This window comes from Bombina bombina, chromosome 11 (assembly GCF_027579735.1).
Source record: "Bombina bombina isolate aBomBom1 chromosome 11, aBomBom1.pri, whole genome shotgun sequence".
Classification (NCBI taxonomy): domain Eukaryota; kingdom Metazoa; phylum Chordata; class Amphibia; order Anura; family Bombinatoridae; genus Bombina; species Bombina bombina.
This window is the reverse complement of record NC_069509.1, coordinates 3,891,469-3,911,929: the sequence shown is the minus strand read 5'-3', so window position 1 is coordinate 3,911,929 and position 20,461 is coordinate 3,891,469. Positions and strand designations below refer to the sequence as shown.

General features: G+C 39.6%; 1 protein-coding gene across 3 annotated transcripts in view; it reads right to left on the bottom strand.

Annotated features, from left to right (window-relative positions):
- Positions 1-20,461, bottom strand: part of FBRS (fibrosin) — a 222,949-nt gene that overhangs the window by 73,425 nt on the left and 129,063 nt on the right. The window lies entirely within an intron of this gene.

Sequence of the window (20,461 nt, the reverse complement as noted above, 5' to 3'; positions counted from 1 at the left end):
GGAACAATAACGATAAGAAGCTCTAGATTTACCCTTAGAGTCATAAGGCTCTTCTAGCTAAAATAGCTAAAGACATAGATTTAACATCAATCTTGATGATATCAAAAATAGCATCACATATAAAATGATTAGCATCTTGAAACAATGCTAGACAAATCAGGATCTGTTTCCTGTTGTGCTAAGCTATCTAACCAAAAAGTTGATGCAGCCGCAACATCAGCCATAGAAATGGCAGGCCTGAGAATATAGCCATAATGCAAATAAGCTTTCCTTCGATAAGATTCGATTTTACTATCTAAAGGATCCTTAAAAGAAGTACTATCTTCCATAGGAATAGTAGTACGCTTGGCAAGAGTAGAAATAGCCCCATCAACCTTAGGGACTTTTCCCCAAAACTCTAATTTAGCCACTGGCAAAGGGTACAACTTTTAAAACCTAGAAGAAGGAACAAAAGAAGCACCAGGCTTAGTCAATTCCTTAGCAATCACATCAGAAACAGCATCAGGAACAGGGAAAACCTCAGGAGTAATCACAGGAGGTTTATAAACAGAATTTAAACGTTTACTGGATTTGTTATCAAGAGGACCAGAATCCTCAATATCCAAAGTAACCAACACTTCTTTCAACAAAGAACGAATATACCAAATCTTAAAAAGATAAGATGATTTATCAATGTCAATGTCTGAAGTAGGATCTTCTGAGCCAGAGAGATCCTCATCAGGAGGAGGATATTTCAGTATGTTGTCGGTCATTACAAAATTCATCAGTTTTAAAATACCTTTTACGTTTATTAGAAGGCGGAATAGCAGACATAGCCTTCTGTATCGCATCAGCAATATAATTTTTCATATCAACAGGGATACCATGTACATTAGATGTTGAAGGAACAACAAATAATGTACTAGTACTAATAGAAACATTTTCGTCATGCATAAGCTTATCATGACAACTGTTACATACTACAGCCGGAGATATAATCTCAGCTATCTTACAACAGGTAGAACTGTGTACAGGCAGCATGGTTCCTACAGCAGACAGGATCAGACTGAGACATCTTGCAAAATGTAAAAGAAAAAATAACATTTAAACAAAAATATCTAATTTCCACATATAGCAGTTTCAGGAATGAGAAAAAATGCAAATGCTAAAATAGGCAAAAAAGCAAACAGCATAGCCCTCTGAGCAGAAAGAAGGCAAGGTGCATACAGGAAGTGAGGTAAAATAAAACAATTTTTTTTTTTTGGCGGCAAGTATGACACACGATGCAAAAGGGATTAAAAAAAATTTTGGCGCTAACAAACATCTGGTAATGACGCAACTTCTCTCCAAACAACCTGGCATCAACTAAGGCGCAGGAAATTACAAACTTGCGTCATCATAGACGCACATTCACCCAAAAAAGTATTGTGCCAAGAATGACGCAATAAATAACAGCATTTTGCGCCCTAGCAAGCCTAATTTTTCCGGCGAAAATTAAACAAAAAGGAAATTTATGCTTAGCTGATAAATATATGACGAGTCCACGGATTTCATCCTTACTTGTGGGATTTATCCTCCTGCTAACAGGAAGTGGCTAAGAGCACCACAGCAGAGCTGTATATATAGCTCTTCCCTTCCCTCCCCCTTCAGTCATTCGACCGAAGTTAGGAAGAGAAAGGAAAAGCCAAAGGTGCAGAGGTGACTGAAGTTTATAAAAATAAACACATTCCTGTCTTAGAAATGACAGGGTGAGCCGTGAACTCGTCATATTGTAAAAGAAATAAATTTATCAGGTATGCATGAATTTCCTTTTCTTTTACAAGATATGACGAGTCCACGGATTTCATCCTTACTTGTGGGATACAATACCAAAGCTACAGGACACGCATGAAAGGGAGGGACAAGACAGGAACCTAAACAGAAGGCACCACTGCTTGAAGAACCTTTCTCCCAAAAACTGCCTCAGAAGAAGCAAAAGTATCAAATTTGTAAAACTAGGAAAAAAATAAATTTATGCTTACCTGATAAATTAATTTCTTTTACGATATGACGAGTCCACGGATTTCATCCGTACTTGTGGGATATTAACCTCCTGCTAACAGGAAGTGGCTAAGAGCACCACAGCAGAGATGTATATATAGCCCCTCCCTTCCCCTCCAACCCCAGTCATACGACCGAAGTTTTAGGAAGAGAAAAGGAAAGGCTAAAAGGTGCAGAGGTGACTGAAGTTTACAAAAAATAAAATAAATCTGTCTTAAAAGAACAGGGTGGGCCGTGGACTCGTCATATCGTAAAAGAAATTAAATTTATCAGGTAAGCATAAATTTACTTTTCTTTTACAAAGATATGACGAGTTCACGGATTTCATCCTTACTTGTGGGATATCAATACCAAAGCAATAGGACACGGATGAAAGGGAGGGACAAGACAGGAACCTAAACGGAAGGCACCACTGCTTGAAGAACCTTTCTCCCAAAAACAGCCTCAGAAGAAGCAAAAGTATCAAATTTGGAAAAAGTGTGAAGGGACGACCAAGTCGCAGCCTTAAAAATCTGTTCAACAGAAGCATCGTTTTTAAAAGTCCATGTGGAAGCCACAGCCCTAGTAGAATGAGCCGTAATTCTTTCAGGAGGCTGCTGTCCAGCAGTCTCATATGCCAGGCGGATGATACTCATCAGCCAAAAAGAAAGAGGTAGCCATAGCTTTCTGACTCTTACGCTTTCCAGAATAAACAATGAATAATGAAGATGATTGACGGAAATCCTTGGTTGCCTGTAAGTAAAACTTCAAGGCACGGACCACGTCCAAATTATGTAACAGACGCTTCTTCTTGGAAGAAGGATTAGGACACAATGAAGGAACAACAATTTCCTGATTAATGTTCTTATTTGAAACAACCTTAGGAAGGAAACCAGGTTTGGTACGTAAAACCACCTTATCAGAATGAAAAATAAGATAAGGTGAATCACATTGTAACGTTGAAAGCTCAGAAACTCTTTGAGCTGAAGAAATAGCAACAAAAACAGAACTTTCCAAGATAACAATTTAATATCTATGGAATGCATGGGTTCAAGCGGAACCCCTTGAAGAACTCTAAGAACTAAATTCAAACTCCAGGGAGGAGTAATTGGTCTAAATACAGGCTTAATTCTAGTTAAAGGCTGACAAAAAGACTTAACATCCGGCATATTTGCCAAACGCTTGTGAAGCAAAATTGATAAAGCAGAAATCTGTCCTTTTAAGCAACTTTCTGATAACTCTTTCTCCAATCCTTCTTGGAGAAAAGACAGAATCCTAGGAATCCTAGTTTTACTCCATGAGTAACCCTTGGATTTACACCATATCTTATGATAGATTTTTCTAGTAACAGGCTTTCAAGCCTGTATCAAAGTATCAATGACCGAATCAGAGAATCCTCGCTTAGATAGAATCAAGCGTTCAATCTCCAAGCAGTCAGCTGCAGAGAATTTAGATTTGGATGTTGGAAAGGACCTTGAATGAGAAGGTCCTGTCTCAAAGGAAGTTTCCACGGTGGCAGAGAGGACATGTCCACTAGATCCGCATACCAAGTCCTGCGTGGCCACGCAGGCGCTATCAGGATTACTGAAGCTCTCTCCTGTTTGATTCGAGCAATCACGCGTGGAAGGAGAGGAAACACATAAGCTAAGCTGAACGACCAAGGCACTGCCAGGGCATCTATCAGTTCGGCCTGGAACCGTAACGTGAAAGCTTGGCATTGTGACGAGATGCCATCAGATCTAATTCCGGTCAGCCCCATTGGAGAATCAGTGAGGCAAACACCTCCGGGTGGAGTTCCCACTCGCCCGGGTGAAAGGTCTGTCGACTTAGAAAATCCGCTTCCCAGTTCTCTACTCCTGGGATGTATATTGCTGACAGAAAGCAAGAGTGGGCCTCCGCCCATCGGATTATCTTGGATACTTCTATCATCGCTAAAGAACTCCTTGTTACCCCCTGATGATTGATATACGCCACAGTCGTGATATTGTCCGACTGGAATCTGATGAATTTGGCCGAAGCTAACTGAGGCCACACCTGAAACACAGTGAATATTGCTCTCAGTTCCAGAATATTGATTGGAAGTAGAGATTCCATCTGAGTCCAAACACCCTGAGCCTTCAGGGAATTCCAGACTGCACCCCAGCCCAGAAGACTGGCGTCCGTTGTCACTATCACCCACGAGGGTCTGCGAAAACATGTCCCCTGGGACAGATGATCCGGCAACAACCACCAAAGAAGAGAGTCTCTGGTCTCTTGATCCAGATTTGTCTGAGGAGATAAATTTGCATAATCCCCATTCCACTGTTCGAGCATGCACAGCTGCAGTTGTCTGAGATGAAAGCGGGCAAACTGAATTATATCCATTGCTGCTACCATATGCTTTTTACATTGTAAGGCCCTTTCAGTACAAGAGGTACACAACGTAAGTGGGGGTTCCACAATGGCTTCTAAGCACATAGAGGAATTAGTATCCTCAATGTCAGACATGTTGAACAGACTAGCAATAATCTCAAAAGTTGTTAAGCACTTTCAACAATTTTTTCAAAAAAAGTACTGCGCCTTTAAAAAAAAAAAAAAAAAAAAAAAAAAAAAAAAAAGTGTACAATTTTTTAAAAACTGCTTTAAAAAGCTAAATAACGCAATCCGATTAGAAACACATGTTTAATGTGGCCAAAAAACATAATTTATGTAAGAACTTACCTCATAAATTTATTTCTTTCATATTAGCAAGAGTCCATGAGCTAGTGACGTATGGGATATACATTCCTACCAGGAGGGGCAACGTTTCCCAAACCTCAAAATGCCTATAAATACACCCCTCACCACACCCACAAATCAGTTTAACGAATAGCCAAGAAGTGGGGTGATAAGAAAAAAAGTGCGAAAGCATAAAAAAATAAGGAATTGGAATAGTTGTGCTTTATACAAAAAAATCATAATCACCACAAAAAAAGGGTGGGTCTCATGGACTCTTGCTAATATGAAAGAAATGAATTTATCAGGTAAGTTCTTACATAAATTATGTTTTCTTTCATGTAATTAGCAAGAGTCCATGAGCTAGTGACGTATGGGATAATAAATACCCAAGATGTGGAACTTCCACGCAAGAGTCACTAGAGAGGGAGGGATAAAATAAAGACAGCCAATTCCACTGAAAAAAAATCCACACCCCAAACAAAGTTTAAATCTTATAATGAAAAAAAATGAAATTATAAGCAGAAGAATCAAAATGAAACAGCTGCCAAAGAAATGGCAGAGGCCTTCTGACCCTTCCTAGAACCAGAAAAGATAACAAATAGACTAGAAGTCTTTCGGAAATCTTTAGTAGCTTCAACATAATATTTCAAAGCTCTTACTACATCCAAAGAATGTAACGATCTTTCCTTAGAATTCTTAGGATTAGGACACAATGAAGGAACCACAATCTCTCTACTAATGTTGTTAGAATTCACAACCTTAGGTAAAAATTTAAATGAAGTCCGCAACACCGCCTTATCCTGATGAAAAATCAGAAAAGGAGATTCACAAGAAAGAGCAGATAACTCAGAAGAGATGGCCAAAAGAAACAAAAAACTTTCCAAGAAAGTAATTTAATATCCAAAGAATGCATAGGTTCAAAAGGAGGAGCTTGTAGAGCTCCTAGAACCAAATTCAAACTCCAAGGAGGAGAAATTGACTTAATGACAGGTTTGATACGAACCAAAGCTTGTACAAAACAATGAATATCAGGAAGATTAGCAATCTTTCTGTGAAACAGCACAGAAAGAGCAGAAATTTGTCCTTTCAAGGAACTTGCAGACAAACCTTTATCCAGACCATCCTGAAGAAACTGTAAAATTCTAGGAATTCTAAAAGAATTCCAGGAAAAATGATGAGAAGAACACCAAGAAATGTAAGTCTTCCAGACTCGATAATATATCTTCCTAGACACAGATTTACGAGCCTGTAACATAGTATTAATAACGGAGTCAGAGAAACCTCTATGACTAAGAATCAAGCGTTCAATCTCCATACCTTCAAATTTAATGATTTGAGATCCTGATGGAAAAATGGGCCTTGAGATAGGTCTGGCCTTAACGGAAGTGTCCAAGGTTGGCAACTTGCCATCCGAACGAGATCCGCATACCAAAACCTGTGAGGCCATGCTGGAGCCACCAGCAGCACAAACGAACGCTCCTTTAGAATCTTGGAAATCACTCTTGGAAGAAGAACTAGAGGCGGAAAGATATAGGCAGGATGATATTTCCAAGGAAGCGACAATGCATCCACTGCCTCCGCCTGAGGATCCCTGGATCTGGACAGATACCTGGGAAGTTTCTTGTTTAGATGAGAAGCCATCAGATCTATTTCTGGAAGACCCCAGATTTGAACAATCTGAAGAAATACCTCTGGATGAAGAGACCATTCGCCCGGATGCAATGTCTGGCGACTGAGAAAATCCGCTTCCCAATTGTCTATACCTGGGATGTGAACCGCAGAAATTAGACAGGAGCTGGATTCCGCCCATACAAGTATTCGAGATACTTCTTTCATAGCCAGAGGACTGTGAGCCCCCCCCTTGATGATTGATATATGCCACGGTTGTGACATTGTCCGTCTGAAAACAAATGAACGATTCTCTCTTCAGAAGAGGCCACGACTGAAGAGCTCTGAAAATCGCACGGAGTTCCAAAATGTTGATTGGTAATCTCGCCTCCTGAGATTCCCAAACCCCCTGCGCTGTCAGAGACCCCCATACCGCTCCCCAACCTGTCAGACTCGCATCTGTTGAGATCACAGTCCAGGTTGGAAGAACAAAAGAAGCCCCTTGAATTAAACGATGGTGATCTGTCCACTACATCAGAGAGTGTCGTACAATCTGATTTAAAGATATTAACTGTGATATCTTTGTATAATCCCTGCACCACTGGTTCAGCATACAGAGCTGAAGAGGTCGCATGTGAAAACAAGCAAAGGGGATCGCGTCCGATGCAGCAGTCATAAGACCTAGAATTTCCATGCATAAGGCTACCGAAGGGAATGATTGAAACCGAAGGTTTCGACAGGCTGAAATCAACTTCAGACGTCTCTTGTCCGTCAGAGACAAAGTCATGGACACTGAATCTATTTGGAAACCTAAAAAGGTTACCCTTGTCTGAGGAATCAATGAACTCTTTGGTAAATTGATCCTCCAACCAGGTTCTTGAAGAAACGACACAAGTCGATTCGTATGAGATTCTGCTAAATGTGAAGACTGAGCAAGTACCAAGATATCGTCCAAATAAGGAAATACCACAATACCCTGTTCTCGGATTACAGATAGAAGGGCACCGAGAACTTTTGAAAAAATCCTTGGAGCCGTTGCTAGGCCGAACGGCAAAGCCACAAATTGGTAATGCTTGTCTAGAAAAGAGAATCTCAAACTGAAAATGATCTGGATGAATCGGAATATGCAGATATGCGTCCTGCAAATCTATTGTGGACATATAATGCCCTTGCTGAACAAAAGGCAGAATAGTCCTTATAGTTACCATTTTGAATGTTGGTATCCTTACATAACGATTTAATATTTTTAAATCCAGAACTGGTCTGAAGGAATTCTCCTTCTTTGGTACAATGAATAGATTTGAGTAAAAACATAATTTATGTAAGAACTTACCTGATAAATTCATTTCTTTCATATTAGCAAGAGTCCATGAGCTAGTGACGTATGGGATATACATTCCTACCAGGAGGGGCAAAGTTTCCCAAACCTTAAAATGCCTATAAATACACCCCTCACCACACCCACAATTCAGTTTAACGAATAGCCAAGAAGTGGGGTGATAAGAAAAAAGTGCGAAAGCATATAAAATAAGGAATTGGAATAATTGTGCTTTATACAAAAAAATCATAACCACCACAAAAAAAGGGCAGGCCTCATGGACTCTTGCTAATATGAAAGAAATGAATTTATCAGGTAAGTTCTTACATAAATTATGTTTTCTTTCATGTAATTAGCAAGAGTCCATGAGCTAGTGACGTATGGGATAATGACTACCCAAGATGTGGATCTTTCCACACAAGAGTCACTAGAGAGGGAGGGATAAAATAAAGACAGCCAATTCCTGCTGAAAATAATCCACACCCAAAATAAAGTTTAATGAAAAACATAAGCAGAAGATTCAAACTGAAACCGCTGCCTGAAGTACTTTTCTACCAAAAACTGCTTCAGAAGAAGAAAATACAACAAAATGGTAGAATTTGGTAAAAGTATGCAAAGAGGACCAAGTTGCCGCTTTGCAAATCTGATCAACCGAAGCTTCATTCCTAAACGCCCAGGAAGTAGAAACTGACCTAGTAGAATGAGCTGTAATCCTATGAGGCGGAGTCTTACCCGACTCAACATAGGCAAGATGAATTAAAGATTTCAACCAAGATGCCAAAGAAATGGCAGAAGTTTTCTGGCCTTTCTAAAACCGGAAAAGATAACAAATAAACTAGAAGTCTTTCGGAAAGACTTAGTAGCTTCAACATAATATTTCAAAGCTCTAATAACATCCAAAGAATGCAACGATTTCTCCTTAGAATTCTTAGGATTAAGACATAATGAAGGAACCACAATGTCTCTACTAATGTTGTTGGAATTCACAACTTAGGTAAAAATTCAAAAGAAGTTCGCAACACCGCCTTATCCTGACGAAAAATCAGAAAAGGAGACTCACAAGAAAGAGCAGATAATTCAGAAACTCTTCTGGCAGAAGAGATGGCCAAAAGGAACAAAACTTTCCAAGAAAGTAATTTAATATCCAATGAATGCATAGGTTCAAATGGAGGAGCTTGAAGAGCCCCCAGAACCAAATTCAAACTCCAAGGAGGAGAAATTGACTTAATGACAGGCTTTATACGAACCAAAGCTTGTACAAAACAATGAATATCAGGAAGAATAGCAATCTTTCTGTGAAAAAGAACAGAAAGAGCAGAGATTTGACCTTTCAAGGAACTTGCGGACAAACCCTTATCTAAACCATCCTGAAGAAACTGTAATATTCTCGGTATTCTAAAAGAATGCCAAGAAAAATGATGAGAAAGACACCAAGAAATATAAGTCTTCCAGACTCTATAATATATCTCTCTGGATACAGATTTACGAGCCTGTAACATAGTATTAATCACAGAGTCAGAGAAACCTCTTTGACCAAGAATCAAGCGTTCAATCTCCATACCTTTAAATTTAAGGATTTCAGATCCTGATGGAAAAAAGGACCTTGAGACAAAAGGTCTGGTCTTAACGGAAGAGTCCACGGTTGGCAAGAGGCCATCCGGACAAGATCCGCATACCAAAACCTGTGAGGCCATGCCGGAGCTACCAGCAGAACAAACGAGCATTCCTTCAGAATCTTGGAGATTACTCTTGGAAGAAGAACTAGAGGCGGAAAGATATAGGCAGGATGATACTTCCAAGGAAGTGATAATGCATCCACTGCCTCCGCCTGAGGATCCCGGGATCTGGACAGATACCTGGGAAGTTTCTTGTTTAGATGAGAAGCCATCAGATCTATTTCTGGAAGTTCCCACATTTGAACAATCTGAAGAAATACCTCTGGGTGAAGAGACCATTCGCCCGGATGCAACGTTTGGCGACTGAGATAATCCGCTTTCCAATTGTCCATACCTGGGATATGAACCGCAGAGATTAGACAGGAGCTGGATTCCGCCCAAACCAAAATTCGAGATACTTCTTTCATAGCCAGAGGACTGTGAGTCCCTCCTTGATGATTGATGTATGCCACAGTTGTGACATTGTCTATCTGAAAACAAATGAACAACTCTCTCTTCAGAAGAGGCCAAGACTGAAGAGCTCTGAAAATTGCACGGAGTTCCAAAATATTGATCGGAAATCTCACCTCCTGAGATTCCCAAACCCCTTGTGCCGTCAGATACCCCCACACAGCTCCCCAACCTGTAAGACTTGCATCTGTTGAGATTATAGTCCAGGTCGGAAGAACAAAGAAGCCCCCTGAACTAAACGATGGTGATCTGTCCACCATGTCAGAGAGTGTTGTAAAATCGGTTTAAAGATATTAATTGAGATATCTTTGAGTAATCCCTGCACCATTGGTTCAGCATACAGAGCTGAAGAGGTCGCATGTGAAAACGAGCAAAGGAGATCGCATCTGATGCGGCAGTCCTAAGACCCAACATTTCCATGCATAAGGCTACCAAAGGGAATGATTGTGACTGAAGGTTTTGACAAGCTGATATCAATGTTAAACTTCTCTTGTCTGACAAGGACAGAGTCATAGACACTGAATTTATCTAGAAACCTAAAAAGGTTACCCTTGTCTGAGGAATCAATGAACTGAATGGTAAATTGATCCTCCAACCATGAACTTGAAGAAACAACACAAGTCGATTCGTATGAGATTCTTCGAAAATGAGAAGACTGAGCAAGTACCAAGATATCGTCCAAATAAGGAAATACCAAAACCCTATTCTCTGATTACAGAAAGAAGGGCACCGAGAACCTTTGAAAAAAATTCTTGGAACTGAGGCTAGGCCAAACGGTAGAGCCACAAAACTGGTAATGCTTGTCTAAAAAGAGAATCTCAGACACTAAAAGTGATCTGGATGAATCGGAATATGCAGATACACATCCTGTAAATCTATTGTAGACATATAATGCCCTTGCTAAACAAAAGGCAGGATAGTCCTACAGTAACCATCTTGAATGTTGGTATCCTAACATAACGATTCAATAATGATAGATCCGGAACTGGTCTGAAGGAATTGACCTTCTTTGGTACAATGAAGAGATAAAATAAAACCCCAGCCCCTGTTCCAGAACTGGAACTGGCATAAATACTCCAGCCAACTCTAGATCTGAAACACATTTCAGAAATGCTGAGCCTTTGCAGTGTTAACTGGGACACGGGAAAGAAAAGAATCTCTTAGCAGGAGGCCTTAACTTGAAGCCAATTCTGTACCTTTCTGAAACAATGTTTCTGAAACCAGAGATTAAGAACGGAATTGATCCAAATTTCTTTGAAGAAAACGTAATCTGCCCCATACCAGCTGAGCTGGAATAAGGGCCGCACCTTCATAGGTACTTAGGAGCTGGCTATAGGTTTCTATAAGGCTTGGATATATTCCAAACTGGAAATAGTTTCCAAACTGATACCGCTCCTGAGGATGAAGGATCAGGCTTTTGTTCCTTGTGAGGAAAGGAACGAAAAATGATTATTTACCCTGGAAAGAAAGGGAAAGCAAAGTTGACTTAGAAGACATGTCAGCATTCCAAGTTTAATCCATAAAGCTTTTCTAGCTAAAATAGCTAGAGACATATACCTGACATCAACTCTAATGATATCAAAAGATGGTATCACCAATAAAATTATTAGCATGTTATAGAATAATAATAATGCTATAAAATTATGATCTGTTACTTGTTGCACTAAAGCTTCTAACCAAAAAGTTGAAGCTGCAGCAACATCCACTAAAAATATAGCAGGTCTAAGAAGATTACCTGAACATAAGTAAGCTTTTCTTAGAAAGGATTCAATTTTCCTATCTAAAGGATCCTTAAATGAAGTACTATCTGCCGTAGGAATAGTAGTACATTAGCAGGAGTAGAGACAGCCCCATAACCTTAGGGATTTTTGTCCCAAAAAACTCTAATCTGTCAGATGGCACAGGATATAATTTGCTTAAACGTCTAGAAGGAGTAAATAAATTACCCAAATTATTCCATTCCCTGGAAATTACTTCAGAAATAGCATCAGGGAGATAAAACACTTCTGGAATAACTACAGGAGATTTAAAAACCTTATTTAAACGTTTACATTTAGTATCAAGAGGACCAGAATCCTCTATTTCTAATGCAAATAACACTTCTTTAAGTAAAGAACGAATAAATTCCATCTTGAACAAATACAAAGATTTATCAGCATCAACCTCTGAGACAGAAACCTCTGAACCAGAAGAACCATTATCAGTATCAGAATGATGATGTTCATTTAAAAATTCATCTGAAAAAAGAGAAGTTTTAAAAGACTTTTATGTATACTAGAAGGAGAAATAACAGACATAGCCTTCTTAATGGATTTAAAAAATAAAATCTCTTATGTTATCAGGAACACTCTGAAAATTAGATGTTGACGGAACAGCAACAGGTAATGTAACAGTACTAAAGGAAATTTTATCTGCATTAATAAGTTTGACATGACATGCAATACAAATAACAGCTGGAGAAACAGATACCAAAAGTTTATAGCAGATACACTTAGCTTGGTAGCTCCAGCACTGTGCAGTGATTTTCCTGAAGTATCTTCTGACTCAGTTGCAACGTGGAACATCTTGCAATATGTAAAAGAAAAAAAACAACATATAAAGCAAAATTGATCAAATTCCTTAAATGACAGTTTCAGGAATGGGAAAAAATGCCAAAGAACAAGCTTCTAGCAACCAGAAGCAATAAAAAATGAGACTTAAATAATGTGGAGACAAAAGTGACGCCCATATTTTTTCGCGCCAAATAAGACGCCCACATTATTTGGCGCCTAAATGCTTTTTGGCGCCAAAAATGACGCCACATCCGGAACGCCGACATTTTTGGCGCAAAATAACGTCAAAGAATGACGCAACTTCCGGCGACACGTATGACGCCGGAAACGGAAATAGAATTTTTGCGCCAAAAAAGTCTGCGCCAAGAATGACGCAATAAAATGAAGCATTTTCAGCCCCCGCGAGCCTAACAGCCCACAGGGAAAAAGTCAAATTTTAAGGTAAAAAATGTTAAATTAAAATGCATTATCCCAAATATGAAACTGACTGTCTGAAAAATAAGGAAAGTTGAACATTCTGAGTCAAGGCAAATAAATGTTTGAAAACATATATTTAGAACTTTATAAACAAAGTGCCCAACCATAGCTAGGAGTGTCACAGAAAATAAGACTTACTTACCCCAGGACACTCATCTACATATAGCAGATAGCCAAACCAGTACTGAAACGAGAATCAGCAGAGGTAATGGTATATATAAGAGTATATCGTCGATCTGAAAAGGGAGGTAAGAGATGAATCTCTACGACCGATAACAGAGAACCTATGAAATAGACCCCTTAGAAGGAGATCACTGCATTCAAATAGGCAATACTCTCCTCACATCCCTCTGACATTCACTGCACGCTGAGAGGAAAACCGGGCTCCAACTTGCTGCGGAGCGCATATCAACGTAGAATCTAGCACAAACTTACTTCACCACCTCCATCGGAGGCAAAGTTTGTAAAACTGAATTGTGGGTGTGGTGAGGGGTGTATTTATAGGCATTTTAAGGTTTGGGAAACTTTGCCCCTCCTGGTAGGAATGTATATCCCATACGTCACTAGCTCATGGACTCTTGCTAATTACATGAAAGAAACCCCAGCCCCTGTTCCAGAACTGGAACTGGCACAATTACTCCAGCCAACTCTAGATCTGAAACCCATTTCAGAAATGCCTGAGCCTTCACTGGATTTATTGGAATGCAAGAAAGAAAAAATCTTCTTGCAGGTGGCCTTACATTGAAACCTATTCTGTACCCTTGTGAAACAATGTTCTGAATCCAAAGACTGTGAATTGATTTGATCCAAATTTCTTTGAAAAATCGTAATCTGCCCCCTACCAGCTGCGCTGGAATGAGGGCCGCACCTTCATGTGGACTTGGGAGCTGGCTTTGGGTTTCTAAAAGGCTTGGATTTATTCCAGACTGGAGACGGTTTCCAAACAGAAACCGTTCCTTTAGGGGAAGGATCAGGCTTCTGTTCCTTATTCTGACGAAAGGAACAAAAACGATTCGCAGCCCTATATTTACCTTTAGATTTTTTATCCTGAGGTAAAAAAGTTCCTTTCCCCCCAGTAACAGTTGAAATAATAGAATCCAACTGAGAACCAAACAATTTATTACCTTGGAAAGAAAGGAAAAGCAAAGTTGACTTAGAAGACATATCAACATTCCAAGTTTTAAGCCATAAAGCTCTTCTAGCTAGAATAGCTAAAGACATATACCTGACATCACCTCTGATGATATAAAAAATGGCATCACAAATAAAGTTATTAGCGTGTTGAAGAAGTTTAACAATGCTATGAGTATTATGATCTGACACTTGTTGCGCCAAAGCCTCCAACCAAAAAGTGGAAGCTGCAGCAACATCAGCCAAAGAAATAGCAGGCCTAAGAAGATTACCTGAACATAAATAAGCTTTCCTTAGAAAGGAATAAATCTTCCTATCTAAAGGATCCTTAAAGGAAGTACTATCTGCCGTAGGAATAGTAGTACGCTTAGCAAGAGTAGAGATAGCCCCATCAACTTTAGGGATTTTGTCCCAAAACTCTAATCTGTCAGATGGCACAGCATACAATTTCTTAAATCTTTTAGAAGGAGTAAAATAATTACCCAGATTATTCCATTCCCTAGAAATTACTTCAGAAATAGCATCAGGGACAGGAAAAACTTCCGGAATAACTACAGGAATAACTACAGGAGGTTTAAAAACCGAATTTAAACGCTTATTAGATTTAGTATCAAGAGGACTAGAATCCTCAATTTCTAAAGTGATTAAAACTTCTTTAAAGGGACATTATACACTCATTTTTTCTTTGCATAAATGTTTTGTAGATAATCTATTTATATAGCCCATAAAGTTTTTTTTTTTAAATTAATGTATAGTTTTGCTTATTTTTAAATAACATTGCTCTGATTATCAGACTCCTAACCAAGCCCCAAAGTTTTATGTGAATACGCTCGACTACCTACTCCAGCTTGCTCCTGTTTGTGTAAAGGGTCTTTTTATATGCAAAAGAAGGGGGGAGTGTCTTATTTGCCACTTGCAGTGGGCTTTCCAGCTACCTTTTCAACAGAGGTAAACTGACAGCTTCTAAGTAAGTTTTTAAACAGTTTTATACTGAATTTTTATATCAGTATCTGTGCATATTATTCTTTATAGTAGTGTCTATTACATGCAGTTATATGAAAATGAGTGTATACTGTCCCTTTAAGTAAAAAACAAATAAATTCCATTTTATATAAATATGAAGATTTATCAGTGTCAATATCTGAGACAGAATCCTCTGAACCAGAAAAATCCTCATCAGAAACGGACAAATTAGAATGATGTTCATTTAAAAATTCATCTGAGAAATGAGAAGTTTTAAAAGACCTTTTACGCTTACTGGAAGGAGGAATAACAGACATAGCCTTCCTAATAGATTTAGAAACAAAATCTCTTATATTAACAGGAACATCCTGAGTATTAGATGTTGATGGAACAGCAACAGGTAATGGAATATTACTAATGGAAATTTTATCTGCATTAGCAAGTTTATCATGACATTCATCACAAACTACAGCCGGAGGAACAGATACCACAAGTTTACAACAAATGCACTTAACTTTGGTAGGACCAGCATCAGGCAGCGTTTTTCCAGAAGTAGCTTCTGATCCAGGGTCAATCTGAGACATCTTGCAATATGTAAGAGAAAAAACAACATATAAAGCAAAATCTATCAAATTCCTTAAATGACAGTTTCAGGAATGGGAAAAAATGCCAATGAACAAGCCTCTAGTAACCAGAAGCAAAAGAAAAATGAGACTTAAATAATGGAGACAAAAATGACGCCCACATTTTTTTAGCGCCAAAAAAAGACGCCCACATTATTGGCGCCTAAATGCTTTTGGCGCCAAGAATGATGCCACATCCGGTGACGCCGACAATTTTGGCGCAAAACGTCAAAAAAATGACGCAATCACTAACTTCTGGCGACAAGAATTTTTTTGCGCCAAAAAAGTCCGCGCCAAGAATCACGCAATAAAATGAAGCATTTTCAGCCCCCGCGAGCCTAACAGCCCACAGAGAAAAAAGTCAATTTAAAGGTAAGAAAAAAATTGATAATTCATATGCATTATCCCAAATAATTAAACTGTCTGTCTGAAATAAGGAATATTGATCATCCTGAATCAAGGCAAATAAATGTTTAAACACAAATATTTAGAACTTTAACATAAAAGTGCCTAACCATAGCTTAGAGTGTCACAGAAAATAAGACTTCCTTACCCCAGGACACTCATCTACATGTAGTAGAAAGCCAAACCAGTACTGAAACGAGAATCAGTAGAGGTAATGGTATATAAGAGTATATCGTCGATCTGAAAAGGGAGGTAAGAGATGAATCTCTACGACCGATAACAGAGAACCTATGAAAAAGATCCCGTAGAAGGAGACCATTGAATTCAAATAGGCAATACTCTCCTCACATCCCTCTGACATTCACTGCACACTGAGAGGAAAACCGGGCTCCAGCCTGCTGCGAAGCGCATATCAACGTAGAATCTAGCACAAACTTACTTCACCACCTCCATGGGAGGCAGAGTTTGTAAAACTGATTTGTGGGTGTGGTGAGGGGTGTATTTATAGGCATTTTGAGGTTTGGGAAACTTTGCCCCTCCTGGTAGGAATGTATATCCCATACGTCACTAGCTCATGGACTCTTGCTAATTACATGAAAGAAATGATTGCACCTTAAAAGAAATAGGCTAAATTAACCTTTACAGGACATTTATAGCAAAAAATACAATTCGTTTGAAAAAAATGACCCCTGCCCCTCGCCACAGCTCTGCTGTGGCGCCTACCTGCCCTCAGGGTACTGAAAAATGACTACCACGATCCGGTCATCAGAACATAAGTTTAGGCCCCACCAGAGCTCATGCCTGCTGCCTTCTCAGTCAGAATATACTTTGCGTCGGAGCGCGCGAATATAGGCCCCGCCCATCAAGGACGATCAACAAACTAATCCGTAACACTGCATAGGAAGCGGTTAGGAAATAATGCCATGTGGTCCCCCTAGAAACAGCACTGTAATGCTGCAGCCCTACTCATATTTGTTATAAAACAAAAATAAAGATAATGAGCTGCCTCTCCCAGTGTCCCTTTTTCAAACACCCAAAATATGTCAATGAAAAAAAAAAACGTTAAGCACAGGATTTAAAGAAACACCCATTTTTTGAACAGGTCTACTTTTTACCCCCTCCTTTAACAAGGAATAAAATGTCAGCCATTCTAATATAACAGGTCTCCTCAGAAATAAAAAGACTGAACATACCTCAATGCTTGTAGCATGCAGCTGTTCTCCACACTGAAGATTTCTCTTACACTACCTTCAGCACTCTGTGGAAAGCAATGTGGATCTTAGTTACGTCTGCTAAGATAATCAACCTCAGGGCAGAAAACTTCTTCCATATCCCCCTGAGGAAAATAGTACACACCCGTACCATTTAAAAATAAACTTCTTGATTGAAGAAACTAAAACTAACACCTCACTTTACCTCTTCCTAGTATAACACAGGCAAAGAGAATTACTGGGGGTGGAGGGGAAGGGAGGGGCTATATATACAGCTCTGCTGTGGTGCTCTTTGTCACTTCCTGTTAGCAGGAGGCTAATATCCCACAAGTAAGGATGAAATCCGTGGACTCGTCATATCTTTGTAAAAGAAAGTGTGAAGAGACGACCAAGTTGCAGCCTTGCAAATCTGTTCAACAGAAGCATCATTTTTAAATGCCCATGAGGAAGCCACAGCCCTAGTAGAATGAGCCATAATTCTTTCAGGAGGCTGCTGTCCAGCAGTCTCATACGCCAGACGGATGATACTCTTCAGCCAAAAAGAAAGAGGTAGCCGTAGCTTTCTGACCCCTACGTTTTCCAGAAAAAACAATGAATAGTGAAGATGATTGACTGAAATCCCTAGTCGCCTGCAAGTAAAACTTCAAGGCACGGACTACGTCCAAGTTATGCAACATACACTCCTTCTTAGAAGAAGGGTTAGGACATAAAGAAGGGACCACAATTTCCTGATTAATATTCTTATTATTAACAACCTTAGGAAGGAAACCAGGTTTGGTAAGTAAAACCACCTTATCAGAATGGAATATAAGATAAGGCGAGTCACATTGTAACGCTGAAAGCTCAGAAACTCTACGAGCAGAAGAAATAGCAACCAAAAACAAAACTTTCCAAGATAATAACTTAATATCTATGGAATGCATGGGTTCAAACGGAACCCCTTGAAGAACATTTAGAACTAAATTCAAACTCCAGGGTGGAGCAATTGGTCTAAACAAAGGCTTGATACGGGTCAAAGCCTGACAAAAAGACTGAACGCCTGGAACATCTGCCAAACGTTTGTGAAGTAAAATCGACAAAGCAGAGATTTGTCCCTTTAAGGAACTTGCTGATAACCCTTTCTCCAATCCTTCTTGGAGAAAAGACAGAATCCTGGGAATCCTAACTCTACTCCATGAGTAGTTCTTGGATTCGCACCAATAAAGATATTTACGCCATATCTTATGGTAAATCTTTCTAGTAACAGGTTTACGTGCCTGAATCAGAGTCTCAATGACCGAATCACAGAACCCCCGCTTAGATAAAATCAAGCGTTCAATCTCCAAGCAGTCAGCTGCAGAGAAATCGGTTGTAAAAGGAAACCCTGAGGAATAAATAACTTGTTTAGAAGACCCTCCAATTTCTTATCCATAGGGTGTTTGAAAGCACAGCTGTCCTCAATAGGAATAGTTGTACGCTTAGCCAGGGTAGATATAGCTCCCTCCACCTTAGGGACCGTCTGCCAAGAGTCCCGAACAGTGTCAGATATGGGATACATTTTCTTAAAATTAGGAGACGGTGAGAACGGTATACCCGGTCTGTTCCATTCTCTCTTGATAATCTCCGAAATTCTCTTAGGAACCGGAAAAGCAGTGTAAGCAGGTACCTCTAAGTATTTGTCCATTTTACACAATTTCTCTGGTGGTACCACAATAGAATCACAGTCATCCAGAGTCACTAAAACCTCATGAAGTAACAGGCGGAGGTGTTCCAGCTTAAATCTAAAGGACATGACGTCCGAGTCCGTCTGAGGTAACACACTTCCCAATTCGGAAAGTTCTCCCTCAGACAGAAGTTCCCTGACCCCCAAATCCCTGTGAGGGTACATCGGAAATAGCCAACAAAGCATCAGAGAACTCAGTATTCACATTGATTCCTGTCCTACTGCGTTTGCCCTGTAACACTGGCAACTTAGATAATACCTCTGTAAGGGTAGTTGACAAAACTGCAGCCATATCCTGCAGAGTAAATGAATTAGACGCGGTTGAGGAACCCCGTCGTCGCTTGGGTGGGCGTTAAAGGTTGTGACACTTGGGGAGAAATTGGCGGCATATCCTGATTCTCCTCAGACTGAGAATCATCCTTAGGAACACTTTCTTTACATAAAAAGTAAATTTATGCTTACCTGATAAATTAATTTCTTCTATGATACGACAAGTCCACGGATTCATCCTTTACTTGTGGGATATTATCCTCCTGCTAACAGGAAGTGGCAAAGAGCACCACAGCAGAGCTGTCTATATAGCTCCTCCCTTAGCTCCACCCCCCAGTCATTCGACCGAAGGTACAGGAAGAAAAAGGAGAAACTAAAAGGTGCAGAGGTGACTGAAGTTTTGAATCAAAAAAATATAATCTGTCTAAAATTGACAGGGCGGGCCGTGGACTCGTCGTATCATAGAAGAAATTAATTTATCAGGTAAGCATAAATTTACTTTTCTTCTATAAGATACGACGAGTCCACGGATTCATCCTTTACTTGTGGGATACAATACCAAAGCTACAGGACACGGATGAACGGGAGGGACAAGACAGATGGCTAAACAGAAGGCAACACTGCTTGAAGAACTTTTGCTTCTTCGAAGGCTATTTTTGGGAGAAAAGTATCAAATTTGGAAAATTTGGAAAAAGTATGAAGGGAAGACCAAGTCGCAGCCTTACAACTCTGTTCAACAGAAGCATCATTTTTAAAAGCCTATGTGGAAGCCACCGCTCTAGTAGAGTGAGCTGTAATTCTTTCATGAGGCTGCTGTCCAGCAGTCTCGTATGCCAAACGGATGATGCTTTTCAGCCAAAAGGAAAGAGGTAGCCGTAGCTTTTTGACCTCTACGTTTTCCAGAATAGACAACAAACAAAGAAGATGCTTGACGGAAATCTTTGGTCGCTTGCAAGTAAAACCTCAAGGTACGAACCACGTTCAAATTGTGCAAAAGACGCCCCTTCTTAGAGGAAGGATTAGGACACAGGGAAGGAACAACAATTTCCTGATTAATATTCTTATTAGTAACAACCTTAGGAAGGAATCCAGGTTTGGTACGCAAAACCACCTTATAAACATGAAAAACAAGATAAGGCGAGTCGCATTGCAATGCAGATAGTTCAGAAACTCTTCGAGCCGAAGAGATAGCAACTAAAAACAGAACTTTCCAAGATAGAAGCTTAATATCTATGGAATGCATAGGTTCAAACAGAACCCCTTGAAGAACTTAAGAACTAAATTCAAACTCCATGGCGGAGCAACAGGTTTAAACACAGGCTTGATTCTAACTAAAGCCTGACAGAACGACTGAAAGTCTGGAACATCTGCCAGACGCTT